Consider the following 11,576-nt stretch of genomic DNA (forward strand, 5'->3'; position numbering starts at 1 on the left):
CACATTGCCCAGGGCAAGAATCTAAAGTGAGTTTGCAGATTTTACAAAATATACTTTTTCACTCTGCCATTTCTCCAGTTACCAAGTCTTTTTCAACCTGTCTGGCCCTTCTGGGGCTGGTGCATAAATCAGGATAAATGTGGGTGAAAACGGCTTCCATTCCTTCAAAGTAGCGTATACCCACCTCCATGGGGCACCGGAAACCTGTAATGTAAGTGCAGTTTCCATTGCATCAAGGGAAAGCCTGTTCTAACTCCACACTGTGTCTCTGGTGTATGACATTACAAACTCTTCTATAGAGAAAGTAACTTTAAAAAACTTAAAGGAGTCCTGGGCTACAATCAAGAAGGGAGTTTTTAGTCTTTAAGATCTTTTTTATTATTCTGATAGACACAGAGCAAGACATCAATAGGATGGTAGGTTGGCAGGAACTCTGCAGGAAGGACTGTATAATCTGACCTTAAATACTCTGTTCTTTTGTGATTTCAGACTCCTCTGAGCTGTTTCAATTGAAGTCACTAGGTAGGGAACAGATACGACATACAACCTTGAGGCAACTGCATTGTGTCCAAAGTTTTGTTTCTTTCTTTTTTGCTTTCTGTTTCCCTTTTGCTGTCCTTCCCCTCTCTCTCTTTTTTTCAAACTTCCATTTCTCCTTTTTCCACCCTTCTCTCCTTTCCTTTCTTTCTTCTCAGTACCTTCATTATGGATAGTTTGACTTTTATTTTTGAGTTTTCTGGTATGCTTAGCAGCAGAAAAGTTAGTAAATGATTATTATTTTTCAAGTCTCATATTCCAGCTTCTTTATGTTTATCTTTATTTTGATTTTGCCACTGTTTCCTTCAGTGAGTTGCACTGAGAAAAATAGACAAGTGGCTTAATTATCAACAGAAATGGATCTTAAATGCAGTTGGGAGTTATATAATTAGCAGAAAGACTAAGCACTAATGAGGAAATTTTTATAAAAACCCCTTGCAGTGAGTATAACAAGAAAGATGGATAAATTCAATCCTTTAACAAATTATAAGCCATTGGAAGGAGAGAGACAGAGGTGGAGAGAGAGAAAAAAGAAAGAGAGATCACCAATGTTTACTAACCATCAAATAATCATTAATTCATTCAATAAGCATTAATTGTGCAGCTACTATGTCATGTACTAGGAAATTCTTCTAAAGATAAAGCAGTCAATACAAAGACTAAACTTGACTGACTTACTTTGAAGTGTAAGTAACTAGGCATTTTGTATACTCTAGTTGACTCTTCTATGACCCTTCTAAAGTAGTGCTTTAGCTACTTTACTGTTGTTGGGACTGAATACCCAACACTTGCAATTTAAAGGAAAAGAAATTTACTTTAGTTCAGTTTCAGTAGATTCAGTCCATGCTCAGATAATTTCAAGGCAGAAAACAACATGGCAGGATGGTGTAAAGGAGAAAAGCAGTTTGTCACATGGTGGCCAGGAAGCAAAGAAAGACAAAGGAGCCAAGGAGAAGAATAAAGTATTCCGGGTCAGTGATCTGCTCCTTTCAATCAGGCCCCACTTTTGAATGTGAAACTTCTAAAGAACAGTTTAGATCTAAACCATAACATTTGGTCAAAAGGCTCCTGTTCATCTCATTATGCACAATGCATTTGGCTATCTATAAAGTCCTCCATAATCTCACAATTCCAGTTGAAAATCCAAGTCCAAAGTTTCTTCTGAGGTTCAAGGCAAACTATGAGCTGTGAACCCAAGCATCTAAAAGAAAGCTGAACATTCCCAGCGTTCAATAGCACAAGGTAAACATTCTCATTGCAAAAGGGAATATCAAAGCAAGATTGAAACTCAGCAGGGCAAACATTAAATCCTGTAACTGCACGTCTAGTGCTCAAGGCAGCTTGTGGTAATGGGTGACCTCCGAAGATCTAGGGCAGCCCCACTCCCAGTGGCCTTGCTTGTTATAGCCCACATGGCCTCTCTCTTGGCTAGCTCTGGTCACTGCCTGTAATTTTCTTCAGCAGACTTCAGTTTCCTGGGGCCTTAACTCGCACAGCCTCATACACTCAGAAGTTCTTGGTATGGACTGTAATTCTTTTGCCTGGATTCCCAGGCCTTCTTCCAAAATGTAGGTAGAAACCTCCACAATCTCATAATTCTTAAATTCTTTATAAATAAAAAAACAGAACTGGCCCAGCTTTGCAGGTAGTTCCTTCCTGGAAAAACAGTAAACTTTTCACATAATTAAAGCTCTGCCTTTTGCTTCTGATTCTCACTGTCAGTCTGTACTACCCATGCCACAAGCAGAACACTGAGCTGCCTTGAAATTTTCTCTGCCATCTTTAATCTCAGCTTCCCACAAAGTCTTAGAACATGGGCAAGATGTAGAGAAATTTTTTTTGCCACAGTGTAATACACATGGCTTCTAATTCAATTTCCAATAGAACCCTCACTCCCAACTGAAACCTCATAAGCCTGGCATTTTTTGTTCTCATTCCTATCAGCATTTCAGTCTTCTGAGCTCTGACCTAAATTTCTCATCAATCTCTCCTTACAGCATTCTAGCTGGAATCTAAACCTTTCTAAAATCCTCCTTCACACTGGTTCAAAGCCTCCTGAACTACATAGTCAGATACAGTCATACTAATAATCCCACTCCTGGTACCAGTTTTTGGTTTTAGTTACTTTTCCATTGCTTGAACAAAGTACCTAATATTTGAAAGTTAAAGGAAAAATTTATTTTGGGTCATGGTGTCAGTGGATTCAGTTTATGATTGCCTGCCTCTGAAGCAGAAGCAGCATAGTGTAAGTGATTGCAGAAGAAAGCTGTGTACTGCAGGGTGGCAGGAATCAGAGAGAGAAGGGAGGAACCGGGGATGAGAATTTATCTTTCCAGGTCGTGCTTTCATTGATGTATTTTTTTAACTAGACGCCATCTCCAAATATGATACGTCGGGGGGACCTTTTAGATATAAACCATATGACTATACAACTAGATGACATTATTTATTCTCTGTCTATACATGAGAAAAAATGAAACTTCAGAGGGGTTAAATCACTATAATTTATCAAGAAAAGAGCCTAGATTTTGAACCAAGTCTGTCTGATTTCAAAGCTTGTACTCTATTGCCTTCAGACGGTATTTTAAGAGATAATTATAGGAAAAGGTAAGTAGGACAAGTGTTAACTGAGAAAACTCCAGATGAGACGCTCCTGGGAAAGTGCTGGGGGGGGAATTTCATGAAGGTACCAAATATGAAGGATAGACAGAGCTAAGAAAAGAGAGGAGAAACAGTATATGATGTGCAAGGAGAGATGTGTAGGAGCTCATTTAGAGGCTGTTAGTAGAAATGGCTTTAAAATCGTCCTAAAGGTTATCGTGAGTCAGAACCAAAGATGGAGCACTGGGAACAAATCTAATGTCTCGAACACCAGAGTTTGTATTGCATCTCGGGGCAGGAGAAAATGCAGAAGTTACATATAGACAAATGACAGTAAGTATATCCTTGCTCTATTTTTATTACAAGATTTCTACTTGTCTTTATCAGTGAAATAGAGGGAAATCATGGGCATGGTTTTAGATTATTTCAAGAACCATCACCTAATAAAAACTTTTGTCAATTGCTGGACAAACAGACCCATCACAATTAGATTTCCATGATGGATATATTTTTTAATACCCACTTAGACTTTTCTTTGAGCAGGCCTGGTGTGCATACAACTGGATGCATGTATTAAGTCAATAAAACTGGTTAAAGAATGTGAGAAATTTATCTACTACATGAAGTCATTGTTTCACATTGTCTGAAGCTCCCAAAGGACTCTGAATACCAGAGTTTTGTTCCTCTCTGCTTCCCACATTGCTCTTTCCCATGAGGAGATTTCTTTTGATATCAGCATGGGGTATATGAAATTCTTTGGGGGTGAAAGGTGTACTTTCTATTATAGTAACTTTTTATTTAACCAGTTCATTTCCACCCCAAAACTGCTATTGATGCAATAAAATTTGAAGGGGCATAGAGATCTGTGTTTCAACTTTCCTCTGGTGGGATAAAGTTGCTGAGCAAATTTGTTGAACAGCTGGAATTGTTAAGGTCACACTAACACTGAAAAAAGAAGGTCCTGACATCAACATACCCAACGATCTGAATAATTTTGGGCTGCTTCCAACTTTGAAATTTACTTCTCTGGTCTGTTCATTTGTCCCTTTCTTTCTTCCACGGTGGTTTCTGGCTTTTCCTCTTTTTCTAATGAACCTAATTCTATGTGCATTTTTAAAATTTGCCTGCTATAATGCAAATAATTCCTAAATATAACCTTGAGGTCAACTCTATCAAGTATTATTTGCTCAATCTGTTCAGGAAAAGGAAAAAAGCTTCCTTTCTTTTGCCTAGATTTTGTGTAATTGCATGAATTCTTGATTTAGTTGACTTTGCAAATCTATCCCAAGGTGCACTGACTGCAGAGATGGAAGAGAATTCATTACACATTCCCTGCTGAAATAGTAACCTCCACATATACAAGGAGAAATCAACCTTGATGGTTGCATTTTGCCTTTAGTCTAATTTCTCTGAACTTTAAACTATAACTTGCTTTTTTTGTTAGATAGCCTGAGGACATACTGGAGTCTGACCAGGAGAGAGCTTGGAGACTTGGATTTTCACACCGTGAAGCTGGTAACAGTTTTGACTTCAATGCCTTGAAAAGTAGGTGATTTCAATTGCCCTGCTTCCTTTCAGGGGAAAATGCTTTCTTTGCACCTAAACAATCTTCCGGTGCTTTTGACTGACAAGCATATTGTTATGATTATGACTGGACTTCTTGACTCCTGCAGGGATAGCATTTAAAACTGCCTGAGACTGGCACAAATCAAAATATTCATCAACTTAAACTATGTCAGCTAAAATAAAAAGCCAAAATTGTAGTGTTTTATATCATGTCAGAAGTCCACGAACACAGTGCAAAACTGCTTAACTCTTTCCTTTCCTGGAGAAAATGACAAGTGTGCTACATAACCGAAGGTACCTAGACATTTTTTTTTCCAAAATTATACCTATCCTATAAATGCTATTTTTCTCCTTTTTATAATGACTATTGATTTCTTGGACTTACTGACTCAATGAACTCTTTCCTTCATTCCCAGTCTTTAATTCATGTGATCATTCAAGGTATACAGTACTTTTAAATGCATCAAAGGCACTGTGTTTGCTTTCAGAGGGGAGAAGCTAAATTCTTGCACACAATTTGCTGGTGGTCTATTAGAAGAGAGAGACATACCCATAAATTGCTATAAAATAAGCAGTATAAATGCCGTGTGGTAGGTATACATAAGCTGCCCAGGTGCCTCAATAAAGATGAAATCATTTCCGCCCAGGGAATGGTAAACTATACATATAAGAGGTTGCCTGCCCAGTCTCCACTTTCTCAAGAATTTTTCCTTTTCTCTAATGGTGCTGGGCACTTTAGAGACATTTTGTAAATGTGATCCTGTCCTTCCTTGGAAGTGTTCTCTGTAGCTCACTGACCACTGACCACACTGGGCCATTTAGAATCTTCCCTTAGAATTAGTATCCCACAGGAAGAGAGTTCAGTTTCAGCACAGTAGGATGAGTACTTATGTAGGCCCTTTCTACAGAGAGGATGTGAAAAGCATAAAGTCAACATGTGGGGAAGAACAGAAACCAGAGAAGGCATGGCTCAAATGGCGATTCGTATCCTTGGTGCTCTCATGATGCATGAGCTCTCTAACTCCAGTCCTCTCACTCTTTCTCCTAGCACCTGCATTTCATTTTCTCTGGGGAACAGGAGTAGGCATATTCCAAATGAGTTGATTTCTATTTGCTAACACCCACATAAACAACGAATGTAGAAGGTTTTGTAAGCAAGCCAGACGGGTTCATCTCTAGTTAACAGAAAACCAAGGGAAGAGAAATCCTAAATTAGCAGACTAATATTTTGATACATTAACCAGTATGTTTTTCCCCCTGATTTCCTGTTACCATTCACCCTTCCCCCTTCTGGGCAGCTAGACCATGAGTCATTCCTTGCCTCAAGGGAGGGTTGTCACAGCAGAACCAGAGAACAAAAGAGACAAATTCTTGGCTTTTGAATTTTAAAAGCTAAGCTTCAAGCTTCAGACAAAAAAAGATTTGGAAGAATATTTTACCCATTTGGGCCAATTTTTTTTCCTGCCCACAGAAGATGAAAATTCCCCTGGCTAGGATACAAGAGGCGATTCTAAGGCAAAGCCAGAAGGTTAGGGGCTGCTCAGTCCTTGAAAAGAGGCTCTTGTACTCTTCTACCCCTTCTCCTGACTAAGCTCTGGTGGCCTTTTCAGGTTCTGAGAACAGGACATCTGAGCCTTATTTCCTAGTTGGAATCCACAAGGTGGCAAATCTCGAAGACATCCGGCATTGTACCATAGAAGCTGCCTGGTACATCTGTGGCAGAAGGGACTGTGCTTGACTCAGAATTTTCCATCGTCCCAATGAAGTTAGGAATTGATCCCAATTATTCTCTGTGAACAGAGACAGGTATAGAAATGGCCAAAGAGAACTAGAACTTGGAGGACTCCACTCTGGCCTACAAGACACTGAAGATGTAATCTACATGGATCAAGTACCAGGAACCAATATATAGCTTAGTCTCTAAGCAAGGATGCTAGCCTGACAAATAATTGTCACAAGCTGACCTGTGACATGCTGAAAACTGTGTGCAATTTTCTGGAAGTAGCTCAGTTTTCCCTTGGGTTACAGACATTGAGCTTGATGGACCTGGGCTAAGATAATAATATTATTATTATTGAAACTAGGTAAAAATATTATAGATAGCTAAATTAGAAATATTGTAGGCAATCAGACAGGACTAACCTCTGAAGAGAGTCAATACGAAAGACGAAAATGCGTTAAAACTGTGGCTGAATGCACATCTGTTGAAGGAAAAGCCTCCAGATAAAAATGGCGTGACCAGGCCTACATGCTTTACCAAGGTTTAAGGTAAGTGGTAATACCTGGTCCAATAAAGTCTAGATTGATGTCAGTCACCCTGGTGGGTGACCAAGACCCTTGGACCCATTCCTTCCTGAAAAGTTTCTTTGTTCTTTTCATGTACATTTGCTACGTGATCTGCTTCCTCATTGAATGGATATCACTTAAGCGGCTATATCTGTCATCTTATTGGTTGATCATAACTTTAGTCCACACTGTACTCACTTTGTGATTTTGCTTTATAAAACTTTCTCTGTGAAGTAGGTCCACAGCAACACACTCAGAGACTTTAGACCCAGCTGTTAACAGATCTACAACTCTTTCCAATCTGCACTGAACACTCCAGATACTGTTGGAAGTAGTCACCAATTTAATAATTTCTCCAACACCTACATAGATGCTGTTGTAGCTCAGAAGATGACACCTCAAAGATCAGAGCTTGACATGCTGAGAGGGCCCACGTGGCGGTGGTGGACACCCCAGTGGCACAGACGCTATGGTGGGCTGTTCTCACAGAAAGCTCTAATAGGTTTGCCATCACTGCCCTAAAGATTGCCTCAGATTCAGGGGTCCTTTGTCCAGAACAAGGACAGGCTTCCTGGCAAAAATTTCACATTTGCCTGACCAGATCAGTAAAAAGAGGAACACAGGTACCTTCGGTCTTCTTAGTTATAAAAGATTAAATTCATAACACAGGAAGAAAAACTGCAAGGCAAACATCCACAACCCCATCCCAGTGTGCTCTCTAGATCCACTCATCTGCCCAAAACATAATTTATTATCCCTCTAAAATTGCCTACACCCCCACTTTGCTCTTCTCTACGAACAGTATTTGAGCTTCAACTCTTTGACCTCTTCTTTAAGTTTCATACTTTGCCTCCTGTGTTTTTAAGGTAAATGGTAGTAATCCAGTAAAACAACACAGTCGGCCTGAATTTAGGGTGCTGAGTGAGACTCCCTGGAATAACTCAGAAGGAGAGTCTGAGTCAGTTTCCCAGTGGGGGCTTTTTATGGTGAGAACTAAGGGTGTTGGAAAGTGAGAGATCAATGAAGCCAGACAGTTGAGTAGGAGGCCACAGCAGTAGTAATGTTCTTTTTATGGGTATGCTGAGTCCTAGAGAAGCCTTGTTCCTTGGGATCAGGCACCTGGGAACAGCCATCCTGGTAACTAACTTGAGGTGAGAGAGGTCAGACCTGTTTCTGTATGTTAATAAGTGAGTGTCTTTTTTTTCTGCTGTTAATCTATCATCAGTTCATTTCATAGACTAAGATTATGAATGTTTCGAAGGGGAATTTTGAATTTCCCATGCTGCCTTCAGATCTGTCCCTAATACCAGATCTCTAGTGCAAGCACTAGGTACTGAAAGTGAAGTTGGGCTGGTGAAGGGAAGCACTGTTTGCCTAGATGTCTTTCCAGGACTCAGCCTCACCCTAACATTAAGGACCCTGGAAAGCCTTGCCCTGAGTTCCATGCAGATTTCTTTGTAACTATCTTCTAAAGTGGAAACTCATAGAAATATGGAGAGCATTCCAGCAGTAAGTTACCCATTGCTATCTGCAAGGGCTTTTCAAGCCTTGTTCAATTAGGATATTTCTGTCTCAACTACGGGGTCATCACCTCTCACTTTGATTAAAGGTCTGTCCCCATCATAGTGTGCAGTTTCGTTGGTCAATAGCTCCAGTGGTTGCTTCAATTGTTTTTTCAGTTATAAAATCTAGGTCTAAGCAACTAAACATAATTCTATCAAGTTGTAGTGCATAGGTATAACTATGGGTTTACAAGTTTGTATCTGAATTGCTTGATTTTTGCTTGGCTAAGTAAAAAACGAGATCCCACATTCCATGGAGGTTTTAATTAAGGGAAGGTTCTGGAGGAAATAAAAGTTTCAGAATGCTGGATACAAGTAATGGCCACATGTACTATGCATGTGGCAATTTTACCCAACAACTGGAATAACAACGCATGAAGTAACTCGGCACTTCGATTGCTCACCTCCTCCTCCTGTAACAGCAGTGACTGTATCTTCCAGGATCATTATTTTATACCTTGTATGACCCTTGGCATGCGATAGTCAGGGAATATTTTCCTGCCATGTCTTGTTGCTTAATTATGTCTCTATTTAGGCTCCTGGAGTCATTTGGCATGGAAAGACCCCTCTGATGAGTGATCTTTGAACAAGTTTTCAGGCTGAGTTATCCTTGAACTCACATTATTCTGTTTGCATACTGTTTTGTCTTAGACAATAATTATCATCCTCTGACTTGACAACACATTAAAGAATGACAACCAGCTCTTACATGTATGCCATTTTCTATGTACCGTAAGAAGATTCTGGCCAGGTGCAGTGGTGTACACCTGTAACCCCAGATATACTGGCAGGCTGACAGGATTGTAAATTCAAGTCCAGCCTGAGAAACAGTGATTTAGACCAAATTTGTCTTTAAAAAAAAAAAAAATTTAAAAAGGGCTAGTGATGGGCTGGGGGTTTAGCTTAGTGGCACAAGCACTTGCTTAGCAAGAATGAGGTCTTGAGTTCAATCCCCAATACCGAAGCAAACAAAGTATTCAAGCCTCAGTACAGAGGGGAAAAGAAATCTTCCTTCCCCATTCACTCCTGCTCTGGCGACTGTTATTTTATTTACCTTGGGAAGGGACTACTCACCCCAGGCCAGCCTTAAACTCACTCCTGCCTCAGCCGCCTGCTTACTGAGATTACAAGCATGAACTACCATGCCTGGATACTTTTAAAACTAAAAACCCCAACACATGGTCTAAGATGGGTGCTTTTGCTTTACTTTGGTAATAAATATCTTGTTCCCTAGTGATAAAAGTGAACAATTATAGCAGATACTTTTTCAACATTCACGGCTTGCCGACCAACTGTATAGAATAAATTCTGAGTGATTTAAAACTTTGAGACTTCTAGAGGAATACCCATGTTCAGTGTTCCAGCCATTTATTTTGTTTCCCATTATTAAACATGTTATGTATTAGCCTTTGTGAGTATAAATCAGCTCCCTCAATTAGACTACAAGCTTAAGGACAAAAGGAAAAGATCATATACCTCTTAAATAGTCCATATGGGCAGGTCCACATAGTTCCATCAAACTGCACAAATATGTAACACTGCATTTTAGAGACAGCTGCTTAGAATTAGGAGCTTGCACAAGGGTAAAGGCAGACTAGAGAATAGTGATGTGCTTTATCCTTCTGGAGAGAAGTTCAAGTCGGGGCTGGGGTAGATCTGTGTTAAGAAGAGATATCATCTTGTAGGCCCAGAGTGGTCACAGGTCTTATCTAGCAAACTGAGTTGAACCTATCAGGGCCTTTTAAAATGCTGACTTAGCTCTTTAGAAATACAAAACCCAGAACACTGTTATTAATAGCCCAGAAGGCTATTATTGAGAAAGGCCTGGGTCAGAATAATTGGGAGTCCATTTGTGCTAATGGCACTGTCATGGTTTATGTCAGTCGCCCCCAGGCCTCATGTATTTGCATTGTGCATTTATGATTGGTTCATTGTCTAGCACTTGGATTGGAGGTGTGAATGAATTGATGGTGTCAGTGCTACACCCACCTTGGGGTGGAGCCAGCATATAATGTAATGGCAAGATGTGTCTCGCTCTCTTGCCTTTTCCATGCAGTCGCTGTGACCTGCAGCGCCGCCATGCCACCCTGCTTTGGAGCCGGGTTGAGTATGGACTGAAACCTCCAAAAACTGTAAGAAATAAACCTTTTCTTTCCCAACTTTGGTCATCAGGTATTTCGTCTCAGCAATGAGTTAAAAGAACTAAGACAGCCATGAAGCCGAAGTGGCTGAATACTTAGCTTCTTGAGAGTACCATGTTGCTAAATCCAAAGACTGAATGAGTGAAGTTTATAGCTGAGTTTCTACCTTATAATTCAAATGCCAATTCAGCCATGAAATGTGCTCTAGGAATCCAATCAGAGATTTTTTTCATCTGATTTGGAAACCAGCTGTGCTCTGAGTACAGGTAAACCACGGCAAATTCTGTAATTCAGCAGAATTAGGGTGATGTGAAAAATCTGACTAAAAAGCTCGAATTGTTTCAATGTAATCAGAACTGTGCATTAAGAAATCTGCTTCTCTGAACACACACAAATTACTCTAATTTTTAAAAAATAGGGAATCAAAGCTTAAGATCGCTTAAACTCAACAATTCAAATTTAACCAAGTGAAGCATGCTTTAAGATAGTTACTACCATTTAGTATACTGTGCCCCTAAAATACTCATCACACCATTAAAATGCATCTTCCCTAGCTAGGTGTGGCGGCGTATGTTTACAATCCCAGCATTCAGGGGGCCGAACTCAAGGCCAGTCTAGACTATGTGGTGAGTTCAAGGTCAGTCTAACTAGAGAGTAAGACTCTCTTACACTATAATAAAAATTAAAAATACAGTGTATCTTCTAGCTAGCTGAGAAGAAGAGAAACTTAATACATTATGGCTTGAATCTGGATGCCTCCTGAAACCTTCACCGGTTCATAGGTGACACTGTTGTGAGATGACTGGATTGTGGGTGATACTGGGATTAATGGTGTGTGATGAATAAATTTGCTTAGCTAGTTCTGGGGATGGATAATGGGAAC

This window comes from Cavia porcellus, unplaced genomic scaffold (genome assembly GCF_034190915.1).
Source record: "Cavia porcellus strain 051 isolate PalLab524CR breed Dunkin Hartley unplaced genomic scaffold, mCavPor4.1 scaffold_7, whole genome shotgun sequence".
Classification (NCBI taxonomy): domain Eukaryota; kingdom Metazoa; phylum Chordata; class Mammalia; order Rodentia; family Caviidae; genus Cavia; species Cavia porcellus.